The sequence below is a fragment of the Mobula hypostoma genome, chromosome 9, assembly GCF_963921235.1.
Source record: "Mobula hypostoma chromosome 9, sMobHyp1.1, whole genome shotgun sequence".
Taxonomy (NCBI): Eukaryota; Metazoa; Chordata; class Chondrichthyes; order Myliobatiformes; family Myliobatidae; genus Mobula; species Mobula hypostoma.
The window spans coordinates 9,984,991-10,005,321 of record NC_086105.1 but is presented as its reverse complement, the minus strand read 5'-3'; the positions used below and the strand labels follow the sequence as shown (position 1 = coordinate 10,005,321).

Sequence of the window (20,331 nt, the reverse complement as noted above, 5' to 3'; positions counted from 1 at the left end):
TTCTAACCTTGGTGTCATCCGCAATTTGCGGATCCAATTTACCAGATTATAATCCAGATTTATGATATAGATGACAAACGACAATGGGCACAGCACTAATCCTTGTGGCTGTGCAGGTACAGTAAATAGAAGAGTCCTTTGAAATTATGGTCCATCCCCATAAGACTCTTGTCCTGCTTCATTTCCCTGGGACTGCATGATCCTCAGGGTCCGGCTTTGGCGCTAAGTGAGCCCTGAGTCTTCCGTCTCTGGAGAGCCAGGCTCAACGTAAAGAGGAGTGATATCACCTGTGAGCTGAGGACCCTGCTTGACAATAGGGGAGGCCCAGGAATCAGGGTTGCACTTGATGTACAGTAGTTCAATGCTGAGGACATGGTCATACAATAGGGTGTGGAGTGAAGTGTGTGTGTGTGTGGGGGGGGGCGGTGGGGGTGTAGGAGGTGACGGTTTGAATTCTTACCTCAAATATTCAGCCACTGTCCAAGTACCTGCACAAAACAAGGTTTCCCAGTCAATCAGGCAAACATGTCAATAGGTATTATCACCCAGGGGTTTACCAACCCTACCTCAACAGCCCATTGAATATTGGCACTCTATTTCAATACCTAAATACTTTCCTTTCAGTTGTGGAAAGATGGTGCTATCTAGACCTGTTGTCAACCCTAATTACCTGACCATTGCACAGCACTCCTTATAATTGATCTACCTGCTGGAACTAGGATTCCAACTTGCCAATCTGTAAAGGGTGGGAATCTGTGAGCATGGTATAATTGTGCATGTTTCAAGGTTCCTCCTCACAGTAGGAACTAATCTGTTTTGACACACTGTGCATTCTTCTACCTCTGCTCAGTTGATCATTTCAGTTGAGCATTCTACCATAACCAGGATCCCTGGAAATTTTAAATTGCGTTAACCTGATTATACATTTTTCTGAGAGAATATCTACATACAGCTATTTACGGCCTGTTACACCGCTGGCGTTTAGGGCAGCAATGGAGATCCTCCATCTCTGGCAATGTTCCGGGCTTCCTTCATCGTGTTAGTAGCTTCTGCTCAGTTTTCACTACTGTCAGTCATGCAAGTCCTGGGTGGAGACTCAGGAATACCGACAAGCTGAGATGTAAAAGGATTCTTCATTGCTGTTTCCATAACAATTTTGTTTGACCAGTGAGGGTTGTTAACCCCGAGATAAACCCGAACCTGGAGAACTGGTAGACCACTTTTAGTCTGGCCTCTAACCCTTGACCTGTTTGATATGGGTGACCCTACCAAGAGCCAAAGCATAAAGCCCTGACTTCAGGCAATATAGTTCTCCGGGCCAATGAGGCATGCAAGCCTCCAAACCCTACAACAACGTTGTGGTCCTCTTAGAAGTTCTACCAAAAATTAGCAAATAAACCACGACTTTCCCACAATGCCTTTGCCTGACATCTGTATTCAGCAATTTAATGATACAAGTCAGAAATTTTAGTTGATGTTATTCAATATACAGTATTCTTGATACCATTGAAGTATAAATATGAACAAGGTATGATAAGTCAAAGTAGATTTCACCATATGGTGCATTATCAACATTGCCATGATTATCAAAGGACTGCACCTGCTTACATTTCTCTTTTCAAGATTATTTTATGTTGACACCAGAGCTATTGGCAAAATAGCAAACATGTTTTGCACATTTCATTCAAGGGCCTAGCATTGGGCTATGACAATGATACGTAATGCCTCTCAGCTGTGCCTGACTTACATGAACACAAGAATAGGGCCCCATTGGGACAATCATCAAATATGATAACAAGTCTTTATGTGGCTGTCTTATTTTTTTTTGAACAGAATTCTTTTCTGAGTGAAAGGCTGTGACCTGACAGGCCCCTGGTACATCATGAAAGATGGTACAAATGATCTGGATAAGGAAATGAAAATATTGGAGATGTTCACAAGCAAGAGAAAATCTGTAGATCCAGGAAATCAAAGTAATGCACACAAAAATTTGGAGGAATTCTGCGGGCCAGGTGGCATCTATGGAAAAGAATAAACAGTCAGAATTTCAGGCTGGGACCCTTCATTCTAATGAAGAATCTTGGCCCAAAACACCAACTGTTTACTCTTTTCCATAGATGCTGCCTGGTCTGCTGAGTCCCTCCAGCTTTTTGTTTGTATTATTATATCAGTTCTTGTCCTTGTGTTTCACATTCAGTGTTTCATGTGAGGGAGCTTAGGACCAGAAGGTCAAGTCTCAGAGTAGAAGGATATCCCTTTAGAACAGAGATAAGGAGGAATCTCTTTAGCCAGAGGGTGGTGAGACTGTGGAATTCATTGCTTCAGATGTCTGTGGAGGCCAAGTCACTGAGTACATTGAACGTGGAATTTGGTAGGTCCTTAATTAGTAAGGGTGCCAAAGGTTATGGGGAGAAGGTAGAAGAAAGAGGGATAATAAATCAGCTATGATCGAATGGTGGAGCAGACTCTATGGCCTAATTCTGCTCCCATGCCTAATGGTCTTGAGGTCTTGTTCACGCAGTTTTGCTGCTGTGCCTGTAGGATGGAATTCAAGCCAAATTGTATGACAGCATGAGACGTTTGTAATCAATTATTCTCAAGAAGAGAAAGCTGTTCATTTCAGTATCGTGTTAATGCAAACTGGCCTGTAGCAGTTCTATCTTACATTGACCCAAATAAAAGTGGATAATATCTTATTGCTCAATAGGAAAAGTGTTATGCATAACTTGGGAGTCTAGTTCATTGTGAATGAAGGAACCCTACAGTTCTTCATCTGTCACTTCTACAAAACTCAATTCATAAAAACCTACTGTAGACAAATCACAGTCTTTCTATTAAACAGTCAAGTTCTTCTTGTGATGCGAAGCCAATAGCCCAGCTCCAGAGAATGAGCATACTTAATCATAAAGCAGATATTATGAATTATATATCACACATTTGAAAATCAAGTGTTAAAAAGCGTTATCTACATCATGCACTTTGAAAAATTATTTCCTTCCTCACTAATTTTATTCTGTCAACCAGAACATTCCATTCCATTCAAGAACAATATCTCAAAAATATATTAGTTATTACAGAATTATTCATATCATGTCCATCTTCCCCTGAAAAAAGCCATCTGACTACAATATTCTTACAAAATTGAAATAACGTCATAGATTTTCTTAGAACAGAAGGCAAAATATCACCACTGCATGCATCTCTGAAAATTAGCTATCCAGGGTCATAATCTCTGCTTCTAACTTGGACCTTTTGAAATGTATCTTCTTTAAACATTTATCTCCTCATTTAAAAGCTATTATAGATTATGCTTCAACCATTATTTTTGTAGGACAACTCATAATAACAAATCCATAGAATTAAGAATTATCTTTTTACCACATTTTAGTCTTCTTCTTATCAGAGTTAAAATTTCCTTTCATTGCCAATAAAAATAACACTTCCCTATATAGTACTCACCCAATGCTGTAGATAAATTCTGAGGATGTTTTTTTTTTCATAATTTCAACCGGATCTCTCCAATATTTTCATCTAATTCTCTCCAAACCTAAAACCTTTAATCATTCATTATATATGACTATATGATCCAAGAGCAGTAAATGAACGCTCAGCCCCTCAACTGTTCTTCCATTAACTAAGATTGTGACTGATTTGATTCTAACCTGAGCTTTGCATTCTTACTTATCCATGGACAGTCACTTGTTTATCACAGATCAGTCTAAAGCAGACTTACAAAAAATTAGACTCTCTCTACTGTGTTGCCCTTTGATGAAGAGATCCCAAAGGCTTACAGACCTTTAAGACAAGGGTTCCCAACCTAGGGTCTGTGGACCTCTCGGATAACGGGAAGACTTCAAGGTATAAATAAGGTTGGGAACCTCTGCTTTAAGAGAAAATATTACCTCTGTTCTCCCACATGAGGAAAAATCCTCTCCACATACACTTTTCTATCAAGAGTCCTTCAGATCTTATAAATTCCAACCAAATTGACCCTCACTCCTCTCATCTCCAGTGAATATCCTACCTGACTTCATAAGATAGGCAACCATTTCAGTGATCAATTGATTAAATCTCTGAACTTTTTGCAGCAAACATTACTGTAACGAATCTCTATTATCCCTTCAAATGTGCAGATATCACTTGCTAGGCCTGCTTTTCTTGTCCAAACATAATTTTTCCTTGCCTGAGTTGTCAGAAGTTGGTTCGGAATTCACTGCTTTAATAGGTCTGGAGTCACAAATAAGCCACGGTTGGAGATAACAACACATTTCCTTCCCTAAAAGGCACTGGTGACCAGATCAGGTTTCATAAAAACTTTATAGTCAGCCTTTGTAAATCTACAATTTTATTTTGTGTGGATTAGCCCAGAATACCTCACCAGTAATGAGAAAGCTGCTCTTACCACTGACCTACACAGTGAGACTGCCCTATCTGTAGTGGAGCAGTTCCCTGTGAAAAGCCAAGCTGGTCTTTAATGTTAAAGCTGTCTCCATTGCTATGAATATATTTGCATATGAAACAGCTAAAAAAAAGTCAATTGGTTATTTCCAACAGTACCTATTTTTATTTTCTCCCCCAAACGCTTTGATTTGAATTCAAGCCTTTTGATCTGAAGTGCCGGTGTTCAGTTTGCTGCTGCGTTCATTTAATCCCCACGTCACCCTGACCTCTTCTGCAATAGCCTTGCCATATCTGAATACCCAAAATGGTAGCCCCTTTTTTAATTCTATCAATTTATAAAGATATTTACTAATACCTAAGATTAGGGCAGATGCAAATTCCAGGGCTTGCGATAAAATATAAAATAGAACATAGAGCGTGGAACAGTAGAGCACAGGAACTGGCCCTTTGGCTCACGATGTTATGCCGAACCAGCTAAAAAGTAATTTTAAAAAACTAATCCCTCTTACCTACACCATGTTGTCTGTTCCTCCATCTTCCTCACATTTATGCACCTATCTAAACAGTTCTTAAAAAGCCTCTAATATACTTGCCAGCACATCCTGGGCATCCAGCACTCTCTGGGTCGAAAACTTACTACTCATGTGCCCTATGAACCTAACCCCTCTCACCTTCAATGCATGCCCTCTGGCATTAGACATTTCTACCCTGGGAAAACAATACTCTCTGTCTCTCTGTCTATGCCTCTCATAATCTTATAAACCTCTATCAGATCTGCCTTCAGCCTCCACTGCTCCAAAGAGAAGAACTCAAGTTTGTCCAGCCTCTTTTGATAGCACATGCCCTCTAAACCAGACAGCATCCTAGTAAATCTCTTCTGTACTCTCTCCAAAGCCTCAGCGTCCTTCTGACCAAAACTGTATAATTTATTCTGGGGGATTTATCAGTAGAGTCAAAATTACCTTGGTTAGAGAACTTACAGTATACCTAGTAATTGGATTTCACCCCATTTTTGTTGCTATATCTTGACAATGTTGCATTGAAGCTGAGAAGAAAAGTCATTAAAATGAGACGTTAAGTTTTGAAAAATTATTATAGTGGTCTACTCCCTTTAAAACTTAATATAGTCATTCATAGATTGTGGCTGTTACTTATGATCACAGCAGCTACCCTTATCCATTGAGTGTTAGCTGGAAAGTAGGTCATGGCTTTTCAAGTGATCTCTCTGTGACAGCTGCACAGGTGGCCATGGTGGTGAGAGAGGAGGATGGGGGGCACACCGGCAAACATTGGAGGAGAGCGATAATGGCATAGAGGTCTTCAAACTGACATGCAGTCGGCTGCAGTCTTGAGGCCACAGATCAAGGCTGCTGTGATCAGATGTTTTGATCTCTGCTTGGCACGGCCAGAAATGGTATTTTAAATGCATTGAAATGACTGAAGGGATTCATAAAATATAGAAATGCTATCCCAGTCTGAACACTTTAAATCACACTGGTTTTGCTGCTCTCAATATAATGTACTCCAGTGAAACTGTGAGTTGGCACAAGAGGTTGCATCCTGAATTTTCAATTCAATTTCTGTTGTTAATTATTGAACTGTGCATGCTAAGTCAAAGTCAAAGTAAATTTATTATCAAAGTACATATACTGTATGTTACCACTTACTACCCTGAGATTTATTTTCTTGCAGGCATTTACAGGAAAAATAAAGAAATATAATAAAATGTATGAAGCACTGTGCATAAAGAAGACTGACGAAGAACCAAAGAGCAAAAGAAGACAAACTACAAATAAAAATAATATTGATAACCTGAGTCATGGAGTCCTTGAAAGTGAGGTTGTAGATTGTGGAATCAGTTCAGAGTTGTGTGAGTAAAGTTATCCAGGAGTATGATAGTTATAAAGTTATAAATCTTCCTGAACCTGATAGTGTGTGACCTAAGGCTGCTACGCCTCCTTCCTGATGGTAATAGTGAGAAAAGAGCATGGCTTTGGTAATGGGTGTTCCCCTGTTTTGACAGCACTCCATGTGAGTGTATTCAATAGCTGGGAGGGCTTTGCCTGTGATGGACTGGGGTATATCTACCACTTTTTCAACCTTTTCCATTCATGGGCAGAGGTGTTTCCATACCGGACTGATGGGGTGGTGTGAGTATTTCAGAGTCTCCTGGGATTTTCACACACAACAGTCTCTAGAGTTTCCAGAGAATGGTGCAAAGAGCAAAAAAAAACAATCCAATGAGTGGCAGTTCTGTAGATGAAAAACTTTGCTAATAAGATTATAAAATTATGATGGGTATGGATAGAGTGAATGCAAGCAGGCTTTTTCCACTGAGGCAAGGGGAGAAAAAAACCAGAGGACATGGGTTTAGGGTGAGGGGGGAAAAGTTTAAAGGGAACATTGGGGGGGGCTTCTTCACACAGAGAGTGGTGGGAGTATGGAATGAGCTGCCAGACGAGGTGGTAAATGCGGGTTCTTTTAACATTTAAGAATAAATTGGACAGATACATGGATGGGAGGTGTATGGAGGGATATGGTCCGTGTGCAGGTCAGTGGGACTAGGCAGAAAATGGTTCGGCACAGCCAAGAAGGGCCAAAAGGCCTGTTTCTGTGCTGTAGTTTCTATGGTTCTATGGTAAGAGAGGTCAGGGGAGAATGGCCAGACTGGTTTAAGCTGACAGAAAGGTGACAGTAGCTTAAATAACCACACATTGCAATAGTGGTGTGCAGAAGAGCGTCTCTGAATGCACAACATGTCAAACCTTGAAGTGAGGGGCTACAGCAGCAGAAGATCATTAACAAACACTCAGGGACCACTTTATTAGGTGCCTTCTGTACCTTCTGTACCTTTCGAAGAGCTTATTAGAACTGAAACTCCTTTTTACTGGGCTGGTCAGCCCCTCACTAATAAGTCAATGGATGTAGGGGTGAGATAACCATCTTCCTCGAGCTCCATACGTCTAGGGTCGATATGACTTGGATCCCACCAGACCGGGAGAGCCAGGATGTTTCGACCACCTGCACCCCATCTGAGTGAACACTGTGTAAATACTACCCACATGAAATTAGCTATTGGCAAGAAATAACAGATCGTACACTGCAACAATTATAAAGAAAGTATATTTACAACTTTCAATTTTATCGAACAGTTGACAGGAAAGAGAAAAGAAAAAAAAACTAAAAGGGCCCATTACAGTTAACCCAGTCCAAACGTGCACATAAGTTGGAGCTCATCTTGAAATTGTCTTTCACTCATACATTGGACCCAAGGTCTCCGTGAAAGCACACACAACCTTCCGAATGTTGCTTGAAATCCATCTTGAACAAATGGGCTCCCCCATGGGAGTATTAGTCCTTCCTTCTTGAAGTTACTCATCTCCACAAAGCACCTTGTGCAAAAGGGGCAGCATCCTCAGCCACCTTCCCTCCTGCATTCTCCCAGCTCCCTTCAAAAAAAAACTGTGACCCACACCACTGTCCTTCACAAATCCTCTCTGCCCCTCATTCTCTAGAACCTTCTCCATCCTGACTGGCTGACCAAACATTCCTAAGTTGAACAACATAGCCCTTTGTCTTTAGCTCAAACCCAAACATGCTAAAAGCAGAACAGACTGCTCTTACAGAAATGAAAAACCTACAGCATCGCTGTAAAAATCTTAACCATGGTGATATAGAACTCTTCAGATTAAAGGCAGGTGGAAGACCATGATCACCAACATCTTATGACAAGGCACATAATGATGATGATCTGAACCTAATTAAGTGGCTACTGGGTGTACATCTACACCACAGTTCTTCAAAAGTAAATGTATTTCTGATGTAGCTAATGTAACGGGAGTCTAGAATATGATGGAAAAGTGAAAAACGCTCCATTGGCACCAGTCATTATTGTGTAAGGAGCTATATGATGCCAGAATAAATCAAACCATCCTCGATTTAAATGGGTATGCTTGAACTCATAGAATTTATTGGAAAAGACTTTTTCTTTGGACTAAATTATCACTCAATAAATATAATTCAGGCAGCAACTAGATATGTTTCTTTATAATTAATGTATCTCTGGTTTCAAGATTTGTTGTATGCCCTTTCTTCTGTTGGAGACTAATCAAGCTTGAGTAATCCCATTATTTCAGTAAAATGCCACCATTCCAGTTTCATAAATAACAACATCTTTCATGTTCAGATTTTGTCTGAATATTAATTTCCTTCCACTATGCCCTCTCTGATTAACAAAATAATTTTATTTGGTATTCACAATAAGGCATTTTCAGGAGTTCTGCTTGCCATATAAATTCAGTGACATCTTATCTGGATATACTGTAGAAGCTCTTAACTTTCAGATGCTGTTGAACTACGGGGCCCCTGGCACTGAGTCTGGCCCAATGGCTCGGAGGGGTAGGGAACTGAAGAAGATGGCAGCAGTAACAGTGGACTCTATATTTAGAGGGATAGATGGATGATGCTGTGGATGCGACAAAGAAACGTGGATGGTAGTTTGCCTCTGATGTGCCAGAGTCTGCGATGTTTCTAAACGCCTCCACAATATCCTGAAAAGGGAGGGTGAGCAGCCAGAAGTCATGATACATATTGGTACAATGACATAGGTAGAAAAAGGGAGGAGCTTCTGAAAACAGGACACAGGGAGGTAGGAAGGAAGCTGGTACCTTGAGATTCCTGCCTGTGCCATGCAACATCGAGGATAGGAATAGAATGAGCAGATAACGCTTGGCTGAAGAGCTGGAGCAGGGTGCAGGGATTCAGATTTCTGGATAATTGGGACCTCTTCTGGGGCATGTGTGACCTGTACAAGAGGGATGGGTTGCACTTGAATCCAAGGGGGACCAATATTTTTGTGGATAAGTTTACTAGACTTGTTGGGGTGGTCATATAAAGAGTAAAAGATTAGATTAGGTTATGAGGTCGCGCAGTCCTCTTTTATTGTCATATTGGTAATTTGGTTTATTGATAATGCATGCATTAAGAAATGATACAATATTCCTCTGGTGCGATATCACAGAAACACAGGACAGACGAAGACTGAAAAACTGACAAAAACTACATAATTATAACATATAGTTACAACAGTGCAAGCAATACTGTAACTTGATGAAGAACAGGCCATTAGCACGGTAAAAAGTTCAAAGTCTCTCGAAAGTCCCACATCTCACGCAGACGGGAGAAGGAAGAAAACTCTCCCTGCCATACCCGACCACAGTCCGACTCTGAGTCATCCGAAAACTTCGAGCTCCGACCAGCCCTCCGACACCGAGTACCGAGCACCATTTCTATCCGAACGCTTCGACCCCAGCCCTGGCTGCCAGCGGCAAAGCCGAGGATTTTTGGGCCTTCCCTCCGGAGATTCTCGAAAGGGAGGTGAGAGTTCATATTGGACACTGGAAAATTATGCTGGTGAGGTAGTAATGGGGGACAAATAAATGACAGATGAACTCAATGAGTACTGTGCCTCAGTCCTCACTGTGGAACACATTAGCTGTGTACCAGAGGTCTGTGAGTGTGAGGGAGCAGGAGTGAGTGCCATTGCTATTACAAAGGAGAAAGTGCTAAGCAAACTCAAAGGTCTGAAAATGGATAAGTCACCTGGACCAGATGGACTAAATTGCAGTCTTGAGAGTGGTTGCTGAAGAGATAATGGATGCATTGGTCATGATCTTTCAAGAATCACTTGATTCTAGCATGGTCTCGGAGGACCAGGAAATTGCAAACTTCTCTCCTCTCTTTAAGAAGGGAGGAAGGCAAAAGAAAGGAAATTATAGGCCAGTTGGCTTAACCTCAGTGGTTGGGAAAGTGTTGGAGTCTATTATTAAGGATGAGGTTTCGGGGTACTTGGAGACTAATGATAAAATAAGTCAAAGTTAGCATGGTTTCTGTAAAGGGAAATCTTGCCTGACAAATCTGTTAGAGTTCTTCGAGGAAGTAACAAGGAGGGTGGACAAAAGACAGGCAGTGGATGTCACTTACTTGGATTTTCAGAAGGCATTTGATAAGGTGCCACACATGAAGCTGCTTAACAAGATAAATTCCTATGGTGTTACAGGATAGATACTGGCATGGATAGCAGAATGGCTGAGAGGCAGGAGGCAGGGAGTGGGAATAAAGGGGGCCTTTTTCTGATTGGCTGCCGGTGAATTGTGATGTTCCTCACGGGTGAGTATTGGGACCGCTGCTTTTCACATTTTTTGTTAATGATTTAGACCGTGGAATTGATGGCCTTTGGCAAATTTTGCACTTGATATGACAATAGGTGGAGGGGTAGGTAGTGTTGAGGAAGCAATGTGATTCCAGCAGGACTTGGACAAATTGAAGGAATGGAGAAAAAAATTATAGATGGTATACAGTGTTGTGAAATGTATGATTATAGATTTTGGTAAAACGAACAATAGTGCAGACTATTATCTAATCAGGGAGAAGGTTCAAATATCAGAGGTGCAGAGGGATTTAGGAGTTCTCTTCCAAAACTCCCAGAAGGCTAATTACAAGTTGAGTCTGTGGTAAAGAAGGCACATGCGATGTTGACGTTTATTTCAAGGGGAATAGAATATAAAAGCAAGGAGATAATACGGAGGATTTATAAGACACTAGTCAGGCCACACTTGGAGTGTTGTCAACATTTTTAGGCCCCTTATCTCAGAAAGAAGGTGTTGTCATTGGAGAGAGTCCAGAGGAGGTTCACAAGGATAATTCCGGGAATGAAGCATTTGGCTGCTTTGGGCCTGTACTCACTGGAATTTAGAAGAATGCATGGGGATTTCATTGAACCTACCGAATATTGAAAGAACTAGATAAGGTGAATATGGGGAGGATGTTTCCTATGGTGGGGGTATCTAGAACTAGGGGGCACGACCTCAAAATTGAAGGGCAACCTTATAGAACAGAGGTAAAGAGGAATTTTTTTAGCCAGAGAGTAGCGAATCTGTGGAATGCTCTGCCACAGACTGCTTTGGAGGCCAATTCTGTGCGTATATTTAAAGCAGAAGTTTCCTGAATGCTCAGGGCATTAAAGGATATGGCTAGAAGGCAGGTGCATGGGGATGAGTGGGATCCAGGATCAGTCACGATGGAATGACAGACTCGATAGGCTGAATGGCCTAATTCTGCTCCTATGTCTTATGGTCTTATACATTGGGTAATTGAACAATCACGGAAATCCAAACAAATGTTGGAGATCTCAATCGAGTGGATATGAATACAATGCTTCCTATGATGGGAGAGTCTAAGACCAGAGGACACAGCCTCAGAATAGAGGAGTGTTCCTTTAGAATGGATATTAGGGGGTATTTCTTTTGCCAGAGAGTGGTGAATCTGTGGAATTCATTGCCACAGCAGCTGTAGAAGCCATGTTATTGGGTATATTTAAGGCAGAGGTTGATCGGTTCATGATTCATCAGGGCATGAAGGGATACAGGGAGAGGGCAGGAACTGAGGCTGAGAGGGAAAATGGATCAGCCATGATGAAATGGTGAAGCAGACTTGATAGGCCATATAGTCTAATTCTGTTCCCATACCTTTTGGTCTTATGGTCTAAATTCACAGTTTCATAAAGGTGTGCTCTCTTGTTACGACGGATTCCAAACTTCAAGATCCTGGCCTCAGTGCCTCCTTATCTACATGAAGTATTGACGCAGGAAAGCAGCATTCATCACTAGGGCCCCAACTACCCAGGTCATACTCATTTCCTGCTGCTGTCATCAGGACGAAAATACAGAAGCCTCAGGACTCACATCACTAGGTTCAGGAGCAATTATTACCCCTCAACTACCAGGCTCTTGAACCAAAGGGGATAACTGCACTCAACTTCACTTACCCCAGCATTGAAATGTCCCCACAACCAATGGACTCACTCTCAGGGACACTTCATCTCATGTTCTCGATTCTTATTGTTTGTTCACTTATTTTTATTATTTCTTTCTTTTTGTATTTGTACAGTTTGTCTTCTACACTCTTTGTTTACCAGAAGGAAACACAGAAACATAGAAAACCTACAGCACAATGCAGGCCCTTCGGCCCACAACACTGTGCCGAACATGTACTTATTTTAGAACTTACCTGGGATTACACATAGCCCTCTGTTTTTCTAAGCTCCATGTACCTATCCAGGAGTCTCTTAAAAGACCCTATCATATCCACCTCCACCACCGTTGCCAGCAGCCCATTCTACGCACTCACCACTCTTTGAGTAAAAAAACTTGGCATCTCCTCTGTACCTTTTTCCAAGCATCTTAAAACTGTGCCCTCTCATGCTAGCCATTTCAGCCCTGGGAAAAAGCTTCTGACTATCCACATGATCAATGCCTCTCATCATCTTATACACCTCTAACAGATCACCTCCCATCCTCCGTCACTCCAAGGAGAAAAGGCCGAGTTCACTCAACCTATTTTCATAAGTCATGCTCCCCAACCCAGGCAATATCCTTGTAAATCTTCTCTGCACCCTTTCTATAATTTCCACAACCTTCCTGCAGTGCAATGACCAGAACTGAGCTCAATACTCCAAGTGGGGTCTGACCAGGGTCCTATATAGCTGTAATATTACCTCTCAGCTCTTAAACTCAATCCCACGGTTGATGAAGGTCAATGCACCGTATGCCTTCTTAACCACAGAGTCAACCTGCGCAGCAGCTTTGAGTGTCCTGTGGACTCAGACCCCAAGATCCCTCTGATCCTCCACACTGCCAAGAGTCTTATTATTAATACTATATTCTGCCATCATATCTGACCTACCAAAATGAACCACCTCACACTTATCTGGGTTGAACTCCACCTGCCACTTCTCAGCCCAGTTTTGCACCCTATCAATGTCCCATTGTAACCTCTGACAGCCCTCCACACTATCCACAACACCCCCAACCTTTGTGTCATCTGCAGATCTACTAACCTATCCCTCCCCTTCTTCATCCAGGTCATTTATAAAAATCATGAAGAAAAGGGGTCCCAGAAAAGATCCCTAAGAAATCGATATTCATGGCATCAGGTTAGAGAGTACTGCTATGGAATATAAGGTGGGTGGCCTGATCTCAGCACATTTGGAAGCAGTCGACCAACTCATCAAAACAGGAATGGGAATTGGAATTAAAATGTTTGGCCACCGGGAAGTACCACCTGTGACGGATGGTGTGGAGGAACTCGGCAAAGCGGTCCCTCCCCAACTTACAGTGGGTCTCAACAATGTAGAGGATGCCTCATTGGGAGCACCGGACTCAATCGCACCAACCCCAGCAGATTCGCAGGTGAAGTGTTGCCTCATCTGGAAGGGCTGTTTCAGGCCCTGAATAACAGTGAGGAAGGAGGTATATGAGCAGGTGTGGCACCCCGGCTGTTTGCAGGGATAAGTGTCTGCAGGGAAGTTAGTGGGGAGGACAGACCCACCAAATGTTTGAACCAATGATCTGGAGACATACATTCAACACTCACCACAGCAGCTGGGTATGTAAATTCAGCTCATTAATTAATAACATCTGTAATAAAAAGAAAGATTAGTTTCAGTTGAGGTGACAATGAATTGATTAACCTGCTGTTAAAAAAAACACCTGTTTCATCTGATCAACATACATCAATGTTGCTGGTGAACGCAACTTTGATGTATGTTGCTTGAATTTCCAGCATCTGCAGAATTCCTGTTGTTTGTGTTTCATCTGATGTTATTTTAGAAAGGAAATCCATTGTCCTTAAAAGTATGGTCTTGATGTGCTCACAGTTGTGGGCTTGACTGCCTTGTCAAGGAACCGAGCAAACAACTTGGTTCAAGGAAATCAGGTTTGGTAATAAATCTTGCTAGCAAGCACCCATATAATAGTAATGAGTAAAAATTAGAGTGATTGTATGCCTCATGCAATGTTTAGTAGTCAAGATCCGTGTTGAGTTAATTACGTTCCAGTCAAATGTAAATGTATATCATTTAAATATACTCAGTGTATATTTAAAATAAAATAGCCACTGAGTTCATATTAATGCACAAACAAAAATCTGAGTTTATACTATATATATATATACACACACACATATATATATATATATATATATATATATATATAGTATTCTGTATCCTTGCCCCCTTCCTCTAATCTTTCATTTTTTGTCACCTGCCTACTACTTCTCCCTACGTCCCCTCCTCCTTCCATTCTTCCTTTCTCCTATGGTCCACTATAGAACCATAGAACCATAGAAACTACAGCACAGAAACAGGCCCTTTGTGCCTTCTTGGCTGTGCCGAACCATTTTCTGCCCAGTCCCACTGACCTGTACACGGACCATATCCCTCCATACACCTCCCATCCATGTATCTGTCCAATTTATTCTTAAATGTTAAAAAAGAACCCACATTTACCACCTTGTCTGACAGCTCATTCCATACTCCCACCACTCTCTGTGTGAAGAAGCCCCCCCTAATTTTCCCTTTAAACTTTTCCCCCCTCACTCTTAACCCATATCCTCTGGTTTTTTTCTCCCCTTGCCTCAGTGGAAAAAGCCTGCTTGCATTCACTCTATCTATACCCATCATAATTTTATATACCTCTATCAAATCTCCCCTCATTCTTCTACGCTCCAGGGAATAAAGTCCTAACCTATTCAACCTTTCTCTGTAACTGAGTTTCTCAAGTCCCGGCAACATCCTTGTAAACCTTCTCTGCACTCTTTCAACCTTATTTATATCCTTCCTGTAATTTGGCGACCAAAACTGAACACAATACTCCAGATTCGGCCTCACCAATGCCTTATACAACCTCATCATAACATTCCAGCTCTTATACTCAATACTTCGATTAATAAAGGCCAATGTACCAAAAGCTCTCTTTACGACCCTATCTACCTGTGATGACACTTCTAGGGAATTTTGTATCTGTATTCCCAGATTCCTCTGTTCCACTGCACTCCTCAGTGCCTTACCATTAACCCTGTATGCTCTATGTTGGTTTGTCCTTCCAATGTGCAATACCTCACACTTGTCAGTATTAAACTCCATCTGCCATTTTCCAGCCCATTTTTCCAGCTGGTCCAAGTCCCTCTGCAGGCTCTGAAAACCTTCCTCACTGTCTACTACACCTCCAATCTTTGTATCATCAGCAAACTTGCTGATCCAATTTACCACATTATCATCCAGATCATTGATATAGATGACAAATAACAATGGACCCAGCACTGATCCCTGTGGCACACCACTAGTCACAGGCCTCCACTCAGAGAAGCAATTCTCTACCACCACCCTCTGGCTTCTTCCATCGAGCCAATGTCTAATCCAATTTACCACCTCTCCATGTATACCTAGTGACTGAATTTTCCTAACTAACCTCCCATGCGGGACCTTGTCAAAGGCCTTACTGAAGTCCATGTAGACAGTATCCACTGCCTTCCCTTCATCCACTTTCCTGGTAACCTCCTCGAAAAACTCCAACAGATTGGTCAAACATGACCTACCACGCACAAAGCCATGTTGACTCTCCCTAATAAGCCCCTGTCTATCCAAATACTTGTAGATTCTGTCTCTTAGTACTCCCTCCAATAACTTACCTACTACTGACGTTAAACTCACCGGCCTATAATTTCCCGGATTACTTTTCGATCCTTTTTTAAACAACGGAACAACATGAGCCACTCTCCAATCCTCCGGCACTTCACCCGTAGACAGCGACATTTTAAATATTTCTGCCAGGGCCCCCGCAATTTCAACACTAGTCTCCTTCAAGGTCCGAGGGAACACTCTGTCAGGTCCCGGGGATTTATCCACTTTAATTTTCCTCAAGACAGCAAGCACCTCCTCCTTTTCAATCTGTACAGTTTCCATGGTCTCACTACTTGATTCCCTCAATTCCATAGATTTCATGCCAGCTTCCTTAGTAAATACAGACGCAAAAAACCTATTTAAGATCTCCCGCATTTCCTTTGGTTCCGCACAAAGCCGACCACTCTGATCTTCAAGAGGACCAATTTTCCCCCTTACAATCCTTTTGCTCTTAATATACTTGTAAAAGCTCTTTGGATTATCCTTCACTTTGACTGCCAAGGCAACCTCATGTCTTCTTTTTGCTCTCCTGATTTCTTTCTTAAGTGTTTTCTTGCACTTCTGATACTCCTCAAGCACCTGATTTACCCCCTGTTTCCTATACATTTCATACAACTCCCTCTTCTTCTTTATCAGAGTTGCAATATCCCTTGAGAACCAAGGTTCGTTATTCCTATTCAATTTGCCTTTAATCCTGACAGGAACATACAAACTCTGCACTCTCAAAATTTCCCCTTTGAAGGCTTCCCACCTACCAATCACAACCTGTCCCAGTCCACGCTTTTTAGATCCTTTCTCATTTCTTCAAATTTGGCCTTCTTCCAGTTCAGAACCTCAACCCTAGGACCAGATCTATCCTTGTCCATGATCAAATTGAAACTAATGGTGTTATGATCACTGGAACCAAAGTGCTCCCCTACACAGACTCTGTCACTTGCCCTAATTCGTTTCCTAACAGGAGATCCAATATTGCATCCCCTCTAGTTGGTCCCTCTATATACTGATTTAGAAAACTTTCCTGAACACATTTTACAAACTCTAAACCATCTAGACCCCTAACAGCATGGGAGTCCCAATCAATGTATGGAAAATTAAAATCCCCTACCACCACAACTTTATGTTTCCTGCAGTTGCCTGCTATCTCTCTGCAGATTTGCTCTTCCAAGTCTCGTTGACTATTGGGTGGTCTGTAATACAATCCCACTAATGTGGCCATACCTTTCCTGTTTCTCAGCTCCACCCATAAGGACTCAGTAGACAAGCCCTCTAATCTGTCTTGCCTGAGCACTGCTGTAATATTTTCCCTAACAAGCAATGCTACTCCCCACCTTTCATTCCTCTGCCTCTCTTATCAGATCCTTCCTTCTCCAGCCCTTGACCTTTCCCACCCACCTGGCTTCACCTATTACTATCCAGCTAGCTTCTTTCCCCTCCCCCCACCTTTTTATTCAGACATCTTCCCCCCTTCCTTCTGGCCCAAAATGTCCACTATTTACTCTTTTCCATAGATGCTGCCTGACCTGCTGAGTTCCTCCAGCATTTTGTGTGTGTTGCTTCAGTATCTTATATGAGGTGTATGGGGTATCCAGGGAGGGGTGGCACCTCTGGTGAATGGGCTTGTTATGTCCATTCTGGGGCATCTCATTCACCTTTGAACCCCACTGGACACTTAGCTCTCACTTGTGGCTCCAAGTAGCTGTTTGTATGCGATAGCGGCCACACATCAGTACACCGTTTCGACAGGTGGGCTAAATCAGGTGAGGTTAGCCAGTGGGCCTCATACCCCGATGAGATAGGGACATGCCTGTCCCAGCATGCAAAGTGGCGGACTGGGTGGATGAGATCTATGGTGAGATCCAACTGCTAGAAAGGCAGTACTGCAACACTCGAGGAGAGCGAAGGGCATGATAAGCACAGAAGATGTCATGGTTATCCACTGCAGCCAAGGAAGACCACAGTTCTAATGCTTGTTTGTACCACTGGACACAGACTTCTGAGATTGAGAAAGTCAAACTGTCTAGTGCAACGGCACTAGACTCTCTCGCATAGGTTTCCTGTCATTGTAGGACACAATGGACAGCCATTCTAATAATATTCAAAGATTCAGAATACATTTATTATCAAAGTATGTATGCAGGGTACAACTCTGAGACCCGCCTTCTCCAGAGACAACCACGAAATGAAGAGAACCACGGAACTGTTCAAACAATAAACGTCAAACCTAATTCCCCCCCCCACCACCCCCCGACACAAGCAAACAAAATCAAATCACGCAAATGGCGACAAAAAAATGAGCGAGAAGCACAGAATATGAAACACAAAAACGAAAGAATCTAAGCATGTTCAGTTCAGCTCAGTGTTCGTTATCTGCAGATGGCCCCGATTTAAAATCGCCCAAACTAGGAGCACCCAGAAACTAGAAACACATCATAATGCTAATATATGTATGCATTACCAGAAAACTAATGGCTATTGATTTACAGATTAAACAGAGGAAGTACATGCTATATTCATCATAAAACAATAAAACATATTTCTCAAAATTATATCTGATTGTCAGATATTATATCTGTTCTCAGCGAATGTAAGTAACAGAACAATACAAATATTGATTTGATATTTTCAGGGATTTCAAGAAATTTAGGTCAAATTTTCCATCTGTTCGTCATCATTGGTTGGAAGAGATAACAACACAATTGCAAATTGAAGTCTTTATAGGTCTGTTTGACTCTTCTTATAAGAGTAAGAGAAGCAGAATGCAGGACACTGGTCTTTCATCAGAATAATAAGCCTTTCTTCACAGATATTGCCTCATATGCTGAGTTTTTCCAACGTCTCCAGTTTTTACTTCAGATTTCCAGCATCTGTGATATTTTAATCCCAGTAGTACTCTACACCTCCACTTCCTCCATCCCCTTGCTACCGGTTAGAATTTCACATCTCAATAATTTCTAAGAATTGCCTCTCGCATTCACAATGCAGCAAAATTGAAATAATCAGAACAAGTATTAAAAAGACTTTAACACGAGGAAATCTGCAGATGCTGGAATTTCAAGCAACACACATAAAAGTTGCTGGTAAACGCAGCAGGCCAGGCAGCATCTCTAGGAAAAGGTACAGTCGACGTCTCGGCCCGAAACGTCGACCGTACCTCTTCCTAGAGATGCTGCCTGGCCTGCTGTGTTCACCAGCAACTTTTATGTGTGTTGCTTAAAAAGACTTTCATATGCTTAAAAGTCAATGAGTAGCTTCTTTCTACAAAACATAATATGATAAATTATGGCTACAGTATTAAATCTTCTGGTGTCTAGAAACCAGGCAGAGCCACTATGGTTGTGTCGGAGGATATTCTCTCCTCGAAGAGTGCCACAACCTTGTCGTTGGGTTTGGAGGCTTGCATGGCTCAATTACCTGGAGAACAATGTCGACTGGAGTCAGGGCTTTATACTTTGGCTCTTGGTAGACTCACCCATGCCAAACGGATCAAAGGGTAAAGTGGTCCACCAGTCCTCCATGATCAGGGGCTTAGCTCAGGGCCAACAACCCTGACTGGCAAAACAAACCATATAGAGAAACAGCAGTGAAGAATCCTTCTGCATCTGAGTGGCCAAGGCCAGAGAGAGATGGAGGACCTTCATTGCTGCCCTAAATGCCAGTGGCATAATGGGCAGTAAGTAAAGAAGGAGCACATGCTCACAGCAGATGAAAAGATGTTCGTTTGCTTTTGGAATTACCAGTGGAAATTCAGTAGTGTGTAAGCCCGCAGCATCACAATGATATTGAACAGTTTCTGTACATTCAAGGATCTCACTTTGCCGAGAACACAAAGGAAATTGGGGTTGTGTCCCAACGGTCACAGGAGTCTTTGGCAACAGGGGTTCCTGTTGCTTGATATGTGAAGAGAAGGGTCATGGGTGGACGATCGTTTGTTGGCTGATGGGATGAATTTACAGTCAGTGAGGCAGTGAGAGAACAATTTTAGAAGTGGGAGGAGCATCAAGGATCTACTTTGTTTGCCACATACCTTTACACATAAACTGGTCGTTGATGTACTGGTATCCGCACCGGACTTTGAGACGAATGGTCCTGGGTTCACCCGGTCGGCTCCTCGCACGCTCTCCATCGTGCCGGGTTGAGCATCGGGCTAGCAAGTCGGCCCTGTAAAAGACAAGCAAATGCTAAAGAACCAGCAAGATTGCTACCTGACGTGTCACCATGCCCAAAGAGGAACCACACACAATTTACTGAGGTGTGTGTTGGCATGACATGCAATAAAAACAACATTCAACAGGTATAAAGAATAAAGAATTATATAAAAATAAGGTTAGAAGTACGAATATGAAATACAATGTGCATAAATACATAAACAACAGCATGCATTTACAATGTAAGCAGTATTATAAGAATGTTTT

The 20,331-nt window shown here is 42.1% G+C and overlaps 1 long non-coding RNA gene across 1 annotated transcript; it reads right to left on the bottom strand.

Annotated features, from left to right (window-relative positions):
- Positions 1-9,663: 9,663 nt before the first annotated feature.
- LOC134352307 (uncharacterized) lies at positions 9,664-20,057 on the bottom strand. The gene is made up of 3 exons (XR_010019366.1): positions 19,944-20,057; positions 13,834-13,877; positions 9,664-9,765 (listed from the first exon to the last, which is right to left on the bottom strand). It is a non-coding gene; the product is annotated as an uncharacterized LOC134352307 (long non-coding RNA).
- Positions 20,058-20,331: the final 274 nt, after the last annotated feature.